At 41.4% G+C, this 21,063-nt stretch overlaps 1 protein-coding gene across 1 annotated transcript in view; it reads right to left on the bottom strand.

The window, feature by feature from the left end:
* TRIM71 (tripartite motif containing 71) overlaps window positions 1-21,063 on the bottom strand; it is a 54,313-nt gene that overhangs the window by 14,306 nt on the left and 18,944 nt on the right. The gene's annotated exons all lie outside the window — the stretch shown is intronic.

A 21,063-nucleotide genomic window follows, 5' to 3' on the forward strand; every position in this document is an offset into this window, starting at 1 on the left:
AGCCTGCCTTCTTAGAGGGAAGCAGAAACTGGCTCTCAAGTTTTTCTTTCCAAAGATGCAAATGAAGGAGCACAACACTCCAACACAAAAAACAATTCTGTATTCAAGTTTTGCTCTTAACTACACACACTATTTTTCTGGAGTGTAATAATAGAAAATCTGTATTACCATGGAACAATACAATGGCACAAAGTTTCATACTACAAACAACTTTTCCATCACCAGATATTTGAAGCCTACCTCACAGAAAGGAGCAAGAGCAGAACAAAGATTGGACAAGTGTTTGATATGCCTGTCTTCTCCCAGCTGTCATCCAGCCACTCCCAACTCCAGCTAACAGCTCGTGATATGGTGCATAACATCCCCCTTTCCCTTCTCCCTCAAGAGCAAGGGGAAGGACAGGACAGGTGATTCCCTTGGATTGCTTGGGCTGCATAAAGTGACATTTTAAGCTCCTATAAGCACAACAGCTGAAGTGGTATATGGATTAATTTCTCAAAGGGGTATGTGTGTGTTCATGTGCACGTGTCAGATTTTACTAAAACCTGCCCTCTTTTTTTCTGAAATTAAGTTTTGCTGGAGGGAAACTGGAACAGACTTATGTTTGCTTCTGTTCAAACACTAAATCCTCAAGCAGTGTCTCAGATTCCCATTTTTTCAAGCAAAAAAAAAAGCCTTTGCTCTGAAATGCATTGTTCAAACACATCATCTTCCTCAGCTAGAGGGATCCTTGTCCTTACACTGTGGTTGTCTAAATATGTATACAATGTTCACTTGCACATAAAGTTCTGCAATTTTTCTGTTGAAATTACAGGGAATGTTTATTACATGTTGCTGAATAACTCCACTTAAACAACTGAGAAGTTGAGAGAGAATGAAAACCAAGACAAGGTATCAAGTTAAGTCATATGAATCTGATATACTTTAAAAACATACAGCAGGGATTTGGGGCCTCAGTCAAGCAGAGCAGCTGAAAAGAAAGTGGTGACCATATGAACAGAAGACCAGAAGCAAGTTAAATCTACTACTAGTCCTCCACAATAGTCAATACCAGAAGCACTTGGTCCACTCCTGCTGCAAGGTAGCAGCATCCACTGGGTAAAAGAGTCACCCAGCTGTTCAAGCCAAAGAAAAAACCAAACTTAAATTGTTCAGTTGCCTCTTGCCACCCACCAAAATGTGGTGGGAAACATCACTCCTAAATTTAGAATGAAGAGTGCCAAGACCCCTATTCTCATTTAGGAAATAGGCAGATTACACAGGACATGGCAGGGGAAGGTCTTGTATAGTAAACACTACAGAGCCATTGATGCGGCCTTATTAATTTCTTAGTCAAACAAACAAATAAAACAAAAAAGGTAAAAACAACAATAGATTTAAAACAGAGAGCAAAAGAGTTAGCAAGCTGGGGCAAAAATAAGTAGATAATGCTGATCTGATCTCCATCACTACACTTTACCTTAAGTACACAGAGAGGAAAATCAGAAATGCACAATCCCTAGTGCTCTCTGTGGGGAGGGGAGCTAGCCAGCTAGCCACCAGAAGAGCACTGAAGAAGTCTGCTTCAAGGTGATGTAGCAACTCCCCAGAAACTCCTTTCTGGGCACAAAGACTACAAGAGAAGCCCCAAACTTGGCAGGGGTACAAGGGCAGGTCTCCTCCTGCAGTCAGTGTCACGCACACTTGTCAGGGGCACCCAGCAGGCTGTACATCAGCTCTACCCAGCAAAGGGGGCACATGGTCCCAGAGGATAAAGCTGGGAAATCTCTGGCTGTGCAGGGTACAACAGTGAGGGGAGGTTGTGCCAGCTGGGCTGATGGGGCTTGGGCACAGCATCCAACTTGCCTGTGCTTGCAGCCACAGCCAGGAGTTTATTGTTAAGCTCAAGCCTGCTCACATCCCAGTCCCTAGGTCATGGCCACAAAGGTCACGTTAGATTAAGTTTCTATGCCTGGTTCTAAATAGAGGGGGATGGGGGGAGCCAGAGCTCCCCTTTCTCCCCAACAAGCAACTCCCTGGAAAAAAAAAAAGATAATCATACCGAGCATAGGTGTAGGACAATGCACAGCTGTGTTCTCAGTTCAGAACTGATGCACAGAGTGAGCATCACTGTGCCCCCCTCCTTCCAGTTGTAGCAATGTGAGACGGCCTGCCCACATTTCAGTTCACTGCTACTGCAGCATTGCAATGCTCCTTCCAGGACAAATAACTCCTGCTCATCACAGGACAAATAACAAGACTGGTCTTGAAGTGTGGATGGGCAGGAGGAGCAGGAGGGAAGAGTAAGACTAAGTCTTCCTTAGTGGACATCAGCTTACACACAGATAAAAAACAAATTACACCACCCCAAAAATCCAAAATAAAACAAAAACCCCACCAAAACAAAGAAGCAAAACAGTACCTATTGGAAAGTCCTGAAGATTTTCCCCCCTCCCTATCTGAAGAGGCAGAGATGAAACACCCGAAAGATCCATCAAGCTGTAAATGAACTATTGTCCTCTTAATTTCACTATTTACCCAAACATAAGAAAAATTGGTTTATAAATAAACACCTTCAAACTTTCTGGGTTTTTCCAAAGCACATGGGTAGCAAGGAAAGAAGTATGAAAGCAGAGACAGATTTGTCCTTTCAAAGAAATTTATAATCTGTGTAAATTGCATTTAATGAATTGTTTCTTTCTGTAGTAATTATTAAGTAGTTAAACAAAAATACCACTTTTAAGAAAAAAACTGGTGCCCTACAACACCCTATCCAGTAGGGAAAAAAAATTAATAAGCACGTTTAGAAGCTTTTATTTCTTTTTTTAAACTGTTCTACTACATTAGATAGTATTTTAGAATTAAGTGAAGGGAGAAATCAGAAGGAAGAAGGGACTAGTTTTAGAGATAGTTAAAAGTGATTTATTTTAAAATAAATCAGCTATGGGTTGATTATTTCCCAAACAGGAAATATTTCCTGAATCGGTGGCATACAATTTTAGACACAAAACAATAAAGGGAGCCTACTTCAATTTAAACAGAATCAGTGAACCATGTTACAGGGCTATTCATCTTTTACAGCCACAGCAGCCCAAGAAATACAACAGCAAGGCCATAAATGTGATTGCTTCAGGAAAGGCTGTACAGTGCACCGTAAAAACATTTTACAACAGCAGGAATTCCTGGGTGTCGCTCTCCCCATTTTTTGGTCCATCTGCTTTCAAAGGGGGCAGGGGGATGGGCGGAGATGTTGTTAAACGTCCCCCGGGACTGCACAGCAATCAATCATCATCTGATGAATGGCCACTAAAGTTAAACCCTGACCCCACTCCACAATTCCCACACCAGCTCTTCTCTCCTTACTGCTGACCAGCTTCCAGCATGCTCCCCCACCTTCCAGCCCTCACCAAAATTTCCCAAATACCAAGCCCAGACAAAAGGAATGGAATGTAGTAGGCACCATGACAGAGGAGAATTCAGCAGAAACAGCATCTGAGGAGGCTTATCCTTACACTGTGTTTAAATAAATGTTCTTTCAGCAATACTCACGGTGCCCTTCTCCTCCCAGCTTGCAAACACTTCACTTCTCTCATTTTCAGAGCACATGTGCATGCAAATGGACAATAAAGCATGGGGAATCTAATCACATTAAAAATCTGTTTTCTGTCATGACATTTCAGTGTCTTCCAAGGATTTTTTTAAGCCTACAGTGCTAAAAATCTGTACAAAGCAGCAACACATAAGGCCACATTATTTTTAAAATGCAAGTCTGCTCTAAAAAGCTACCCTGTAATCTTAACCAACAATAAAATAAGGCTACAGACAAAACAGTAGCCTCCTGGTTTCCACTTTTGGAAAAGTTTCAGTATGGTACTTGTAAGTTAACTTAGGTTGATTTTATGTTTTTTTTTTTTTAATCTTACTATAGTCAGTTTAAAGTTTTCCATTACTAAAGGTGTTTTATTATCAAGTTCCCTTGACAGTAGGGCACACACCAGCGGCTTTGTTACATAGTGTGTAAGGCTTAGATGACCGAGTTTAGTATAAAGCAATTTGCCAAGGAGTTTTGGTCCTACTTCCTCAGTACTGTGGGGTTGTTTTTTGATTTTTTTTTTTTTGCTTCTCTCCCTCCCTGAAGAAAAAGCTGCTTCCCTGAATGCAGCAATTATTTATCTTTTTTTTTTTTAAACAGTATTCAAATGAACTAGTCCTCCTGAGTGGTGTAGAGTTTGATACAGATAATTGTTGCAGGTTTAAGCAAAAATAGGTAATATTTTTACTCTGTAGGAAACTGGTTTCCACCTCAATGGCAATTTGTGACAATTAACCTGAATTCACACCATGATGAAAGTAGTACTTTAGGAACCTTAATTTGAAATTTGAGTGCTAAATATAAAGACTGAAGACATGGGCAAGTCACATGATACACATCAGAACTACAGGCAATTTCCCAGTATACCTTAAGCATTTGGCATTCAGAGGTACCAGTTAATGATCAAATTGCTCCTAGAACTTGTATTTTAACTTGATGCTCTGGTGTAGAAGAGACACAGCATGCACAGGTAGCTGTACCAAGTGGCAATAGTGAATTTAGTTTACTGTTACCTTCCTTTGCCACTTGGATGAACAGAGGTGGGTTTTGCTCCACTTAGAAATTCATCAAGTGCAAGAGGATCATTCAGTCCTTTTGTTAAATTCACCTTGATTTCCTTACCCCACCTGGAGTAATAAAAGCCCAGCTAACAGATGACTTGGCTCATACAAGTCTGTTTATAGGAAATAAAGTTGAAATTCCACACGCTTTTCCAGCACTAGTGTTAATACCCTTCCTTCCCCAGATGCTCCAGTGGGTTCTGTTCTTTGTTTCTCAGCCACACAGGTATCTCTTGGCCCAGTACATGAAGGGGAAGGAAGCTCAGAAATAAAACCCCAAATGTGAAACCACACACAGCTCAAGGCTGCCACTTCACTCTGCAGTTAAACTAACAGCTACTCTGTGAGGAAGCCCTAAATCTCCCCTGTCTTGCTCCTATCTCCCTCCCTTTACTGATCCAGTCTCGGTGAAAAGATCTGGGTATCTTTACAAAAAGCATAAAATTCATTTCTGAACAAACTATTTTTATCAGCTGAGCCTGGGATCAGAAGATTAGTAGGACCAGCACAAGGAAGGGGAAGAACCCATAATTAAGGGTATAGAGATATTTGATGACAACTATCTGGTACTCTGCCAACCTCACAGCTGGAAATCAGTGTAAATCTTCTCATTGATAGCATTAGTCTCAAGTTCTAACTGGAAGAGAACAGTATCTAACTGGAGTTGAGTTAAACAGGCTGGTAAATCAAACAGAGTACTATACTCTTAAAATTCCTAACGTTTACCTCCTTCAATCCTCCTGTGATGTCATGAAGCCAGTAAAAACAGCTACATATTTTAGAGTGGTGACAGCACTGAGTCAGTCAAACCATCCGGGTTAAAAGCAACGTTTTTTGAAAGACGAACAGCCACATTAATCACTTTTAGAACACCCAGCAGGTATTAACAGCCAGCTGGGAGTGGAGAAGAGACCATTTAAGTTGTCTTTGCCAACATAAACAGCATTTGCAAATTTAAATGGAATTTGGGGTAGAAGTGACAATCAAGTTCCACTTCACTCTGATCACTGGAATGGTGTGACAACAGGCTGCCAACCGGGCCAGGAGACAGGAAGTCACACCTTCGACAAAGCTGTTTTAAGGATCTGCTGGCTCCAGCCTACTATGAAATTGCATTCTCTGTGTTTTAAGTTAAAATGTTATAAATGAAACTTCATGTGATGACTGCAGCTTCTGGTTCTAGCCACTCACCTGGCACTGCAGCTTCCCAAGCATTTCTCTTGGCACACCTCTGCCAGATGCACTACGCCCCCATTGATCCACTCTGATTACGGAGGGAGCAGCACACCAGTCACTGGACTTTGGCCATCTCATCAGCTAACTTTCTAAAAGCTCTTGGCTGCAAGGTAACTCAGTCAGCTGATCTAACACCACCTCAGAGATTCCAGTTATTGATGGACTGGAAAGAGCATCTTGCTTTCAAATTAATTCATTGGTCCAATTCTTCCTAAAAAGGGATAAGCAAGGCTTAATACTATTTTTAATGTTAACACTGAGGTGATATAGGTATAATTATCCCACAGTGGACTATTGTTTATTTATTACATAGTGGCAAGTCAACATTCAGCAATTTCCTTTTCAATAAGTTGTTTGGAGTAAAAAACAAACAAACAAGTAATAATCTGTTTCAACACTGATGCAGGTAAGGTAGCCAGTCTAGGGAAAGATGCAATGGTATCAGTAGCTAGTAGATTACTCAGCCCAAGATAAGTCACAGCTCTTTCACGGATTTCAATAGGGGAGACCAGCCTGTGCTTCAACATGCAACTCATTAGCTGTTTAAATGCAGCTTCTGTGCCAAATCTGCATGACATGAGTAGCAGCAGGGTGGTCTTGGCTCACAGGGGACAGTGGGTGGATCTAAATATTCAACAGTTCAAGCATGCAAGCTAATAGCCTGCTGTGGTAGCTGACAGAGTGGGTCGGGACACAGCTCTACTTTCAAGCCCATCTGTCCAAGGCACTGCTGTGAGTCCCTGCAAATCCTCTACTGAGATTCTAAATTCTTCAACTCTCTGAAAACCAGAGTGTCTTAAAGTTCTGATCCAAGACTTGGTCATGATTTCAGTGATGCTGTAAACAGCAACAGGTTGACAACTTCTTTGCTATTGCACAAGGTGTTTTGTATTTTAGAGAGAACCAAATGTTAACATCCCTACAAACTCCTTATGTAACATGTTCTCCCCTTTCCTGCAAAGCACAGCATGAGAGCTTGTGAAAAATCTTCCTTCTATGCACAGAAAGGGCTGGACTAAGAGTCAGGGTACACACAAGGCTCCTGTGTCATCTCTGTGACTATCATCAGTACAGCCTCACCTCTCAAAATCCATATTCCTCAAGCCCATACTGTTTCCACACCGCTGCAGAGAACACTTGCTCTGTTCAGGTCCTTGGCAACTGTTGATCTTCACATGGAAATATGACAGCAAGGGTGCCATTTTATGTCTTGCAAATGAATAAAAAGTTTTTGTCTCTTAATATACTGGAGACAAACCTTATTTTTATGATTTGATGGGGGAAGGGAGTGGGAAGAGAAACAAACAACCCTAAAGTTCCCAGATTTCACTCAAGGGCAGCTAGTCCTCATGGTGAGGACAAACCAATTGAGAAACAACATGTCAAGCAGATGGGTTGTGTGCAGTTTGACAGACTTCTCTGATCCCAACACAAACAGTTCTTGAGTAGGATTGATTTTCTTACACAGCTAGTCTCTAGTCAGTCTACCACCACCTAACAAAATTCACTTTGATGCAACTGATTCCCATTAATATTGTTAGAGGGCTTCTCTGGGGGGTCAGAAAGCCTATCAGGCTAGACAGCTTAAATTCATAATGCTCAGCTGCTAGGGAAAAACTCAGTATGAGAAGAAAGAACACATTTATCCAGATATACTTCTGCTTTATCTATTTGAGCTTTGTGATAAGTCCTACTTCAGCGGTTTTTCTGGGTTTTTTTAGAATTTTATTTCATGTGAGGTTTTGTGGGGGGCTTGCACTTTTTTTTAATTTAAGCAATACTAGAAATCTTGGTTCAGAAAAGTATTTCTTCAGAACATGAGTTGGGACTTAACTCTTTCACACCATGTAATGCTTCAATTAAAACATCTAGTACTCATTTGCTACAAGAAAAAAAAAAGATTGAAAGCATGTATTTGAAAACTCCCACAGCTGAAACACCACATGAATAAGTCAAACTGCAGAAGCTGAAGAATACTGAAAAACTAAGTACTAGAAAAGCTTCCAGCACTTTCCAGCTTCACTGTCTCCTTGTTCCCCCTTGCTTATGTGGCCTTACTGACAATCACAGAGGAAAAGTGCAAGAATCCAGAATCAAAACAATTAGTACAGAACAGTGCTCAAAATTTTGTAAGTTTTAGATAAAGTAGTTTTTATATGGAAGCAACTTGAACATAAAATCAACAGTAGGCAGCAGCTCAACATGTTTAATCTGTAATCTTCAAGAGCATACATTATTTGGGGAGGTTGTCTCTGTGCTGATTATTCATTTAATTTTAATAACATTACATAATCTCTACATAATTCTTTTAAAAGCTTCTCTTTATACTTTTTAAAAGGAGTATTTGTGTTAGGAAGAAAAAAACAAACTTGTAGACTAACAAGTCTCAAAGCCCTTTTAACAAAGAGGATTGGTAGCACACATTTAGCAAAGTGAAGAGACTCTGGTATCTAACCCCACCACTACCAGACCCTGGTAACTCCAGTTTGAGTAACAGCCTGGTAAGCACAATCAGTCCACATAACTTGTACAAGACACTGTCCCTCCTCCCCTGCTTTCCAGTATCAGCTCTCCAGAGAGTGATCCAGTGTTACGGGAGTGAATATCCCCACAGAGATAGCACTGCAATTACCAAAGGATGATTAGGCTGCTTGCAACGAGAACTTTTACACATGCAAAACATGAAACACATCTATCAGGTTTAAATTTAGTTTGAACTTCCATAGGATTGCTATGGCTCTGTTTTTATGTGGAGTACAAGCGAATCACAATAAAAGCAATTTACCCATTGGGACATAAGCTGACCACGTGGGATACTATGGAAAGGAATTCCTCCTCCCTACTTTTTCTCAGTGGTAAATTATCCAGCTGGCCACGTGTGCGTGGCAGACTGGGGAAGGGGTAGAAGGCGGCATCCTCTTCTCCTCACCCCACCCCACCTCGGCATTGGGCTCTGGGCACTGCTGCAGCCCTAATCTAATGGGAACAGCACAGTTCTGCTGCTCCTCCCACTTCTGCCTCGAATCCCTGTCTTCAGAGAAAAGCTGTAACAGGAACAGCCATGGTACTGAACCCCCACAGCAGGAACTGTTAAATTTTTTCTTCTTTAACTGTGAAACAATCCATTCCTATTAAACAAGTCCAGTTACTACCAGTGCCATATGCACATCAAACTCAGGTCAAAGTGAATATGACCAACTATAGCCTTTTATTAGGAAATACAGGCAAGACGCTTGTCTGGGAAAACTGACATATAAACCCATTCCAAGTGTTTTATACCGCAATGTTTTTAGTTACTGCTTATGTGGAACAGCTTTCGTGGAAAGCACAAAGGCAGTGCCGAATTGGCCCACTCTGTTCTTTGCCTAACTCTTTCCCAAACACTCTTTTTACAACAACTATATACCTACATATGAAGTCCTTATAGAATAGGGAATTTAAGGGAACTTCTTTCTTCACCAAAGTAGCCGATAGGAACATTTGGAAGGTATCTTCAAAAAACATTCGAGTTCTACCCCTATACCATCATCCTTTTAAAGACTAACACACCAAAAATATGCAAGTGTAAAATTTTTACTAGGCTTAAGTGCACATGTTTCAGAGGAGAAAAAAAATTACAACACATTGAGGTTTCATTTGAGATTACTCATAAATGAGGAATCTTAATTAAGCAAGACCAAATTTGGATGGCATTAAAAGAAAAGAAAAAATTGGTTTGCTCCAAATCCAGGCTGTAGTTTCTGGAAGTGTATTATTATAGGCTTCCTTAGCTAAGACCATCAAATTGTACCATCCACGTCAAAAATAATTATCTGCTCCCAGCATAGGGCTTGGCACATACACTGCAGTATCTTATTCAGAGAAACAATGCTGTCCCCTTAAGGACCAAAACTACAATGCTTGAAGTAGAATGTCAGACTGCATTTGTCAGATTAATACGCTTGTTACAACTCCTCTTAATTTTAAGGAGGATTATACAAATCACATTTTATGAAAGACTCATGCAAGCGTTATCCTATGGGTGCTGGTGCACTATTACTTCCAACTGAACTCTAGTATTTAATGTTTGTTTTGGAAGACCCGGCTGTCTTAACAGCCACAGGGTATTTCAATAATCGTATAACAAACACTACTGCAGGTTACTCTTTAATCCCTCATGAGTGAATGAGTAAATTCTTGTCCATCTATCATATAATTACACAGCTCTGTAGTTACAGCCAAAAAAGGTACTGTAAATCATAAAGGAAAGACATCTAAGAATAAGAAAGAGCTGTTCCAGGAAGGCAAAAGTGTTTGCACAGAATAATTTTTTTCTCCATCACCATAAAAAACATGAACAACAGAAAATTTTTGTTAACAAGACAAAGTGAGAGAACCAATATTTATATATGAAAATTTAAATTGTCCACCAGGACTTAAGTGTGTCTTTATTTATTCCCCTTCACCTCTCTGACAACAGAGTGAAAGCAAACCCTCAAAGTTTCAGAACTCTGAATGAATTACCTACCCACCACATACTTATTTTCAAGAGGCTAATATATAGGTACAAACAATTTTAAAGCCCCTGTTCTCCCATGTGGTCTTTGTTGATTGTGGGAGGATTTTTTTTTTTAATCCCTGAAAATGTACTTTCAGCATTTCTGTCAAAGAATTAAGAGCTGCACAGTGTCCTATTTTAATAGCCTTTTTCCTCATGGAGAGGACTTCAGATCGCTTTCCTTCTGAATTTGGGAATGCTGGAAAGTGATGAGCTTTTCAGGAAGACTATTCAAGTAAGTAGAAACTGACAGCATGGCTACTACTCCTTCAAAGTGCAGGACAGATGTGAGGTGCTTACAGATAATAGCACAAATAACTACACTTTGTCACTGTGCCATAGATGCCATTATTGAGTAGTAGCTTCAGTTTTGGGAGAACGAGGACAATCTTCTATCACAGTCACAGCTTAAGTTATGATTGATAGGCACTATTTTTATTCCATGCTGCTCTCGTGGGGCAAGTGTACAGTGTGGCATTCCTACAAACACCAGAACAATTCTGCTATAGAGCACTACAGCTTTGGTCTAACCAAACTTTAGCGGTTTGATGCCACCCTGTCATGGTTCAGGGCCAAATTTCAAGGACCTTTTTAAGAGTTTAAAGGCATTCTGATTATTTAAAATGCTTAAATATTCTGAATCCCTCAGTGAAAGCACCAGCCTTTTCAATAGCAGCATCCACCGTTTCACATTCCACTAGCTTTAGATTGCTTCTACATTGTGCAGGCAAGGTAGCCTTATCCTAAACTTTAACTGTAGCCTTGTTTAAGCTTTAAATTGGAATAAATGAAAATATAGAAAGCTTGCTCAATCATCAGTGAAGGGAAGAAAAGCTATCCAGGCTGAACTAGAAGGGAAGATTTGAATGTGATTCACTTTACCAAAGGAAGAAGAGGAAAAGGATGGCTAAGAAGGTTAAACCTTTGCCCAACTCTTGAAAAGAAAAATACACATTAGTCTTACTACAAAACAACAAAAAATCCCTATCTACACTTTCTTGTGATATAAAATTTTAAGAAATAGGACATTCTTACATTTAAAGTGCACTATAAACACCTAAACTAGAAACAAGCCATTTCTGACAAGGATCAGCAGGACTTTGATGCAGTTTAGGTACATGAACTAGCCAAAAGGCTGGGTTAACACAAGGTATGGTCTCATGCATCACACACATATCCTGAGGGAGGAAGTGGGTAGGCAAGGCAGAAGAAATTTTATTATCTCTGCACAATCAGCAGGTTGTGTTTTTATGAATGCTCTTGTGTACACAAGTCTTGCGCGTTATGCCATGATCATTAATTTTTTATGTATTGCCAAACTAGTCCTACATGTCCCCTGTTGACTAAGAAGTACAAGTAGGTCATAGATTAGGTTTATTCTCTCTAAAGAGGAAAAAGCCTTTCTGCAATCCAGACACAAAACATGCTTAACCAGATTTCCAAGCACAGGACAATTAAACTAAGAATCAACCCTACTTGGTCAAATGAGTTTCAACTAAGCTACCTGCCTCCCTCCAGAAGATTCTTTTACGTACTATTTTCTCCCAAAAAGACAGTTATGCTGAATTAAAGAATAGGAAGAAGGTCAGGCTTCTGGACAGTGCGGTCATGCAGTTCTCTCAGCAACTGTGCACAGCATTAAGCACTATGCTGGTTTCCTAATTAGTAGTAATTTATTTTAAGACACAAATGAGCACTGGGACAATGCAATGGGTGTGTCTGATTAAAAATGCAAGGAAAAAATTAAATTCCCAAAGCTAATACAACCACAGTTTCAGGAAAAGCTGCATTTCTACCTTTGTGCTGTACCAAAAGGTTAACTCGTTGCACCCCACATACCGCCTTAGCTATCAAAGTAAGGGAGCAGCTTCAAGAGCCACACACAGGCAAGTACCTCTGGCAGCTTACTGCCACGACAGACCTACTGCATCAGGAACATCACTTCCTGTAACACTGCTTTCAAGTAATAACCAGACCCACTGATTCACTTAAGGTTTAATGAGATTACAGCTTGAGGTGATTTGACTGGAAACCATAAAAGTTTTAGGAGCCCATCTGCTCGGCAAAACTAACGTCTCACACACAGGCCCGGGTATGAGCTGACCTTTGAGAGCTGCGGTGTAGTTAAGGCAGGAATCGAGTCCAATCGGTGCTCGAGATGGGCACACAGACCAAGCAAAAAAAGAGATTTGCACTGTCAGTCAAAGAGGAGCTTCCATATGCATCAGTACTCAAGAGGGAGCTTCCCAAACAATCAGCAGTCTTTTCATTAAGAAAAGAAGAGTCACCTCAGGGTGCTTTCCCCACCATTATCACACCATTAACAGCCAATGCAAACTGTACTGGCAATGGTCGCAAAATTACCGGTATTGCAAAAGCCTAATGCATTATTCACCTTGTGTATACACCAAAAAATCCATGACTAAATACTCTAGAGGAGTGCTGGTTTTGTTGGCTTTTTTTTTTTTTTTTTTTGAGGGGAAAAAAAAAGAACTTCCCAATCACAATAAAGAGGTATGTCACCACTGGTTTGCATCTCACTTTACACTTCTTTCAATTCCCTAACCCACGGCAAGCATGTGCATTTTCAACAACTGGTTATTTTTGCTATATTTCCCAGTATCAGAACAAACATTGACTTTTATTCCAGTGGGGGGGGGGAAAACCCCACAACTTATTTTGAGAGACTGAGGGCAGAATGGAAGGAAAAGAGCTGTTTTTCCTCTGTTACTTTTTACAGACACGTTAAAAAGCAGCATTTACCTAAGACTGCTGTTAACATACTTTAGATGTGAATACTGGGACAAATATTCACATTTTGTTATTCTAAACCTGACCTTGGTTAGTTGCAGAAGCATCAGTGTCATCAGACAGCTGTATTTTGTAGCATAAGAAGTAGGTGCTGTTATTTTTCCTTCCCCTTGTAGGCTGAGATGTTTTGTTGTTTTGTTCTCACTTCAGTAACAGGCCTCAATATGCAAGTTACATCTGGAAACAGACAAAAGCCAACTGCACAGCAGTATTGGAAAATTAAAACATTGGGTCAGACTCAAACGGACTAGGAAGGCAAAGGTCAAAGCAGCATTAAATCATTAGTTTCCCAGCTGCCACCAAGGCATGGAGTTGACCTTTGATTTTGTAAGAAGTGGTCCAAGCAATTTTCTGGTGGCAATGTGGGCAATATGGCACAGTGGAATATTATCCTTGAAAGGGGTGGGTGGGAAGGAGGAGTTTAAGGTCTTGAAGGCAAAGATTAAACTAACTTTAATCTCTCTAAACCAAATTTGCACTGTGAATCTGTAAGTGCAAATAATGATTATTAAATTATCAAGCTTTAAGGAAAAGACACTCCAACATTTGACTCATTCAAGTATCTTTTAATCATACAGCAGTGAGAGCAAGCAGAATTTAAGAACATAAAGAATTCATTGCAGAGAATATTAGAATATTGTATTTCTTTCCTGGAATGAATTCAGTTTTTTGAAATAACACTTTAAAGCAGCTGACTTAACTTTTTTTCTTTTAAATAATACATTTGAGATAGACCTCATGCTTCTTCAGATGAAGGACTCAGAGCAACGCTTTTAGTCTACCTGTACCCCCACTACTTTTTTACTTAGGTAAGAAAGACAGACAAAGTGCAAAACTGGCCTCCACTTTCTTTCTCTATCATCACTGATCTTAAAACTTCATCTACTACTGCCCTCTGTTTCCAACTGCTCCTTATGAACTGCTCAGCTGAATGTTGGCATTGTATGTGCAGAGTTCTGGTCTGGCTGCTTCCAAGTTCCTAGAAAGGGTTTGGTTTTATTGCTGCTTGGCAAAGGGCAGCACAGGTATCAAAGGGGCTTCCGACCAGCCAAGGGACACTTGAAGAACATGTTTGAGCCTCCATTACCAGCTGCACACATACACACACAACGAAAACAAGTTTGCATGCAATCAGCTGGTTAAGGTATTTCTAGGTGGATTAAAGACATTTCTATGCATATTTAAGCAACTTCAAGCAATTTCTTTAGTCCAAAAGGGTCACATAACTCATGCTTTATTGCCAGGGCACTACAAGCTGGTGTCTTCCTTTGTGACGACAAGTTTTCCAAATTGTTCAGAACAGAGAGCTCCTCTCCCCATCCTACGTTAGTGTCCCAGGATTACTCACTGCCATTTCTTCATGTGAGAAACTAAACTATTGCAGGGACTTTGGGCATGGACTGAACTGTATATCCACAACCTCTGATGAGGAAGAGGGAGGAAGAATATTTTCAGAGAATTGTAGTTTGGCACTAACAACTTCAGTGAAACACCTCTCTGTGCTGTAAGCCACACGGTGGTAAGCTGTAAGCCAGTTGGTCAGGGTTCTTTCATATGCAATCACTATTTTCAGTAGCAAAGTGAAAAGCACACCACCTTTAACACCTACCTTAGTGAATAAGGATGAGCAGAACCACCTCTCTTCCCACATCCTTTCTTTCTATGAAAGGTCTGTGATCACAAAGACAACACAAACATAGCACATTCTGAATATATAGACTGCTACACATAGGCCACTGAGCTAAACCACTCTGTTAAGACTTCTCTCTTCAAAGACTGTAACAATCTAATGCTCAGACAAGAATATTGAAATCTGTTTTAATTACATATAATACCAAAAGAACGCTGAAAGACCACACTGGTAATTGCTTAGAGAAAGCGACCTCAAACTTAATCTACTTGCCAAATCAAAACATACAGATGGCACCAATCTTAATCCTTTCTGCACTCAATTCAGGTAACACTGAAGGAGTAAAGCAAGTAATCAGAAGACTCCTATTGCAGAAGACACGCATTTCTCATCAAGACCATTCTGAGAAAAATATAACAGATTTTTTTTTTTTTTTTGTTAGCACTCTGGTTTACTCACACAAACTCAAATTCACTGCTGAGACACCATGAAGTATCATCCTCACTTCATGCAGCCTGAACGTGCCCACTGCTTCCTAGACAGATAGGTTCTACCACTGTACATTTTCCCTCCAAAAGAGAAAATCAAAGCTTGCATCAGGCCTGCAAGCTACTTCAGTTAACTCTCATGGTTGTTGCTGTACTACCTTTCATGGATCCAAGAGGAGTATAAGACCATAGAGTCACAGAATGGTTGGGGTTGGAAGGGACCTTAAAGACCATCTAGCTTCAAGCCCCCCACTGCCATAAGGAGGGACACAGCTTCCACTAGGACAGATTGCTCAGGGCCCATCCAACCAGGCCTTGAACACTGCCAGGGATGGGACACCCAAAACTTCTCTGGGCAACCTTTCCTCAGTGTCACCACACTCTAAGAAAAGATGTACAAAGCTTAAAAGAGGCCTTGCTAGAAATAGTTATTCCTCACATCTCTAGCTTTAAAAAATAATTCTCATTGAAACATACCAGTTACCAAATTACATTGGTTTCAGACTGGTAATAAGGCTATTTCTGGAATTGGGATACTGCACTGACACAGCTTCTGCCACAAAAACTTATAAAAATCCAACTACTTGGATACCTTCTTTTCTGAAAAGAGAGTTCTGTTTCTTGTTTGAGCTAGAAATGAGACTTGACAATGCCCTAGAGTTTTTCAGGGGTTCAGTTAAACTCCCTGGACCAGAACGAGCAGCCAAATGCTGGACCAGCACTGCAGGTAGTCAGCCATGTGCTCTTCAGCAGAAGATGGCATGGGAGTGGAATAAGATGTAAATTATGCAGGTGTGACTGACTTATTGGCCCTGATCCTGTCTCTGTCCTATTCTGACTGCCATGTGAAACTGAAAAATATCTTCTCTGCTTATATGGGGAAAAAAATCATTTTCCATGAGTTCTCATCTGTGTAAATTGAACTGGAGGCAGGTCTTCAAATTTAGAGTGGAAAGACATCTTGTATCTTGAAACCATTTGTAAGAAACTCCTGGAGAATCACCATTGTCATTTTTTTGCAAGCACATAGTCTCAACACTGGAAACAACTGTATGTATGCCCAAACAGCTGAAGTTTTAGAAACAAGTCAATAGGCTTTTTTTTTCCTGATTGAACAGGCTAATAACTGCCAAGACAGTCTATCAAGATAACACATGAAAAGAGAACCATGTTATGCAACTACCCCCTTCCACACCCCAACTGAAGGGGCCCATTTGATATCAACCAATGGCAGTAAGGGACCTTGTAGCCTTCCACAAACAAGGAAGCTTGGGGAAAAGGAAGACAGACCTTTGGAGCTGGACCAGGGGCAAGTAAGAGGCCCCCTTCTGTTGCTGCACAATCCTCCTCATCTTTGCTACTGTGTCTCTTATCACTAGAGCCAGATGCTAGGGGAGCACAACAGCCAGCAGCAGCAGCCAGGGACAATAGCCTAGATGTTCGGGTGTGGTGGCCAAGACCAGCTCAAAACAACTACTTAATGCAAGGTCTTGGGCAGGGCTGAAAGGACCCATGGGATCTTCTGAGAGAAGTAGGAAAGATGTACAGCTCCCTCCACCGAGCTCCAGCCCTCACATGCATAGTGCCAGAGCTATCAGCCTGAACCTGCCTTCAGTGCAGGTGATTTGTTTGGCTTTGTCTATTTATTACCAAGCATAGGAGTTCTTGTGAAAGGCCTTGCCTCACAACACAACAAAAATGATGCCAGCAAAACCACAAACATGGAGCTTTCTCTACTAGGAAGTATCTTGTATTATCTCAGAATTCTTGCCCCCAGTTTCTTTGTGACAGCGAAATGCTGCTTTGTGCTGTGGCCTTTTTGTTTGGTCTTAACACACAGCTCTGGGAATCAAGAAGATATTAAAAGCCATCATAATTTTCTTACTGAGAGGACAGTCCCACAACCCTATCTCAGGGCAGGAAACAAAACTGAATTTGGAGATTCCTCCAAAACCAGCAGTTAACAAAAAGCTAATAATCCCCACAGCTTCAGGAACAATGGACTACTGTGTCTCATGCTCAGGTGCTATGGGCTTAATGGATGGGCCAAGTCAGATCTCTCACTCCACAGGACTATGAATTTATTACTAGATAGAGCTTCCAATCTGTTTGCTTTTGATAGGACAACTATACCCAGTTTTACTTTCCAGCTCGTGGTCTACTTCTAGCTTTGTCACTTCTGCTATTCAGTAATCTGTGCATTGTCAGTCATGTGGTTCAGTGCCCTTTGGAGCCGTTCTGGGCCTCAACTGGGGTACAAAGATGAATCCCCAGGTAGCCCAGAGTAGCACAAAGTACTCCTGGGAACGGGTACAGACATCTAGCATTCCTCTGATGTCAGCAAGGCCATTGCACCTAGAACAGCTTATCAGAACAGCATCACTGTTCAGAGATACAAGGCAGGTTAAATCATCTATTTCCAGGAGATGAAGTCTTAAGCAAGGGCTAAGAGTGGAAGACTACCTCTGACATGCAGCCTCACAGAAAGAGGTTCTATGAGAACAGGAAACAGACCTTTGCTTTTATCCCATTGCCTTTCTTCATCTTAACTCTCTCCCTTGGAGCTGCTGTTAACACCTTAGAAAAGGAAGTACAAGCCACAGCAGCCTTCTCAAAATCAGACCACACTTGGGCACAAGTGGGCTGGAACAATTAGGTCATCCATAAGTAAAATTTGAAGTCTAGAGAGGTCTACATCCGTGAAGTCTGGTTCAGCTGCCAGCAACAGGTAGTAGGGGAATACAGGGACCCGTGGGTCAGTAGAACAGAACAAGTCCTCCTTTCTGTTACTGATACAATCTGGGACTGGCTGGCAGCAGACCCTTGTACCTTAAAGTCAACAGCTCCCTTAAAGGCGTAACAAAGATGTTGTCAGTAAAGACAAACATGGAGGTTTTCCTACTTCGAGGTACTCTATATGATCCCCTAAATACCTTCTCCTCTGCTGACATTAAAAAAAAACTAGAGGGAAATTAAGAGTCACATGCAGTATTTTAGATGCCGCCTTACTTATGATGGAAATACTGCAGATAAGATTAATAAAGTGCTCTAATGTGGTAGATCAGTAGCCTGTGAAAGACTCAGCTAGGTAAAGCTTTAAATGTGACCTTTCTAAGCAGAGCTGATCTTGCAGGAAGTTGCACGCTCAGAAAAAGTAATTCCAGTGAAACAGAGGCACTCAAGATGCTTGAGATCTGGAGCTAATACATACCAGGAAGGGATTTCTTTTCTTGGGAGAAGGGAGGAGTCAAGCAGGAAAAAAAGGAATAAAGCTTACTAAGAATGTTAACAGCAGACATTATATCTAATTTCTTTGCATTCCTTCCCCCCTCCTTTTCCTCCCGTTCCTTAAAAAACAGGAGCGAACTTGTGAGTTAAGGATTCTGATCAATGCAACATGTTAGGAAAAGAGAGCAGGAGGTCAAGAGGAAATGATTAATCCTGTGCAGAAGACTGGCAGGATGGGTCCTGGAATGGCTTACCAGAACAATGCCCCCACTAATAAGCAGGTCAAAAGACCCTTACAGTGCACAGAAGCACCAGTTACACTGTACATTAATATTCTTCCCTTTACTTGAAGTTATTTGTTCCTTAAAGCCACATTTTTAAAAACCCTAAGTATTGAATTAGAAGACAGGTGAAAATGTGTGGTGCCAGACAAGCAGGAAATCTGAAAGATAAAGGATTACAACTAAACAAGTCAAAGTGTAAAGAGTTCCACTGTAAGATGGTATTTGCAGAAGGTTTTGGTAAACTGAGGAACAAGGCAAGAGCCCTCTATTACAGTTTCACACTGACTTTTGTATTCGTGCAGTAGACCAGGCTCTCTTCTGATAAAGACTGCTCTTCTGTTAGTGGCACAGTTTAATAAGATGAAGAAAAAGAAGAAGATCAAATCCACTGCAGGCAATACTTTGGATCTGAAGGTGCACGTGGCTCATGGTTTACTGCAAGAGATAGCTGTATAGTACTGTGGTTTCATGGTATCAAACAGAAGCTATTCAATCCCAAGAGGCTCCAAGTTTCAGGTAATTATCCCAATCCCACACCACTTCTCTCCTCTACTTTAGGCAGAATTCTAAGTCCCCAGGGCTGCATTGTGGATGCTGTCAGAAGTCAGCTCTATTTCCAAAGATTCTGAACTTACATGAAGCATTTATCTATTCCATAATGCAGCACCAATGCAACCTCAGACTTGTGTTCACAAATACACAGCAGAGGTTCCACAAAGGCTTGAAGGCTGATCCAAGCAAACCCACCTCTCCAGAACCACCACCCTTTCAAGCACCCTCCCAGTTTAGACGAGCAAGTACCAGCACCCTGTGGTGCCACCAGAGAACTGATGTGAAGACTACCCTGAAAACTCATCCTCGGTCTTCAAAGGATGAAGTTGCTCATCAGTTCACGAATACAGCTTGTTGTACTGATGATGGGAAAGTGACAGGAGTACTGCTAGAGGTGTAAAAGCTGGTGCTGATGTACAAGCCAGTGGTGGGAAGGAAGAACTGGGCAGGGAGGAGAGGGGCCGGCCTGCCCCTCCTCTCCGGTGCAGCAGCACTGCCCTTCCCTCGCTGGGGCCACCGCAGAACCAGCGCCTGAAGGAGCCAAGAGGTGGGGAGGGAACGCCCTCCGGCAGCAGCACAGCATCGCCGCTTGCCTTTGTATCAGCAAGCAGCCTCCATTTTGAGGAGCTGGAGGCACTGAGCCCAGGATGGAGGAGGCCAAACTTCAGCGTCCCAAGACAAGGAATAAAAATCGGGAGACTTGTATTAGCGCTGACACAGTATTGTTAGTACCCTCAGTGCTCCCCCAGTTGTACACTACTTATGTGTGCTGTGTCCATCCTCCACCCCCCACCAGTAGAACAGGGCTGCACACAGAGCTAAATATGGGCCAAGTGCATGGTTTTTTGCAGTAAGACCAATCCTTACAGCATAGTATGACAGAAAATCAAAATTCCTCAGCTTTTAGCAAACTGAATATTAAAGCAATGCTGATCATTAATACATTAATTTCCATCCCTATCCCCCAGTGCCTCCATTTTTCTGCAGGAAAATGGGACACGGGTTTCAAATCAGAGAGGTCTTTGGGCATTAGCAGGTTGTTCCAGACAGGGAAATCTGCACCTCTCAAGAGAAGTCTGAAAACAAAGCTACAGCTTACTTGCAAGAGAGTTTGGACTCCAAGGCCTCCACAGCTCTCTCAGTTGAAGACAAAAATCTAGCTAGTGTACAAGTGTCACCTTGTGCCAGCACTGCTAAACGCACCAGTATAGGCACAGCCTATTCCAGTTTGTGACCTCTCTCAGGTCTGCTGAGAGCCAGCAGATGTCAGGCCACTATTTTTTATTAAATCAGTGAATTAAATTGAAATCTACTCCTTCAAGTCTGGAAGAAATTGAGTCAGAATTATTAAATTCACTTTTTGCAAATCTGTTTTCCTATTTAATCCAGCTTTTCACAAGGAAACACATTTTAAAAGTACTCCTCTTGTTCTAGGAATAAGCTACACATTCTATACCAAATCCTGCAGCATGCATTAAGAGAGACTGCCTTGAGGTAGGGACTGTCCTTACAATGCATCCAAGAACCAAACTTCAGTCTTTGTTCCAGAACACAAGCCAAAACCACCTCAGAGCTGGGTGAGGTTATAGATGTCTGCACAGAACCACAAGTGCAGCAAGACGAGCTTAGTGGAAATGAAAGCTCCAGCAAGCTGACCTGCTCCTT

Source organism: Vidua macroura, chromosome 1 (genome assembly GCF_024509145.1).
Source record: "Vidua macroura isolate BioBank_ID:100142 chromosome 1, ASM2450914v1, whole genome shotgun sequence".
Taxonomy (NCBI): Eukaryota; Metazoa; Chordata; class Aves; order Passeriformes; family Viduidae; genus Vidua; species Vidua macroura.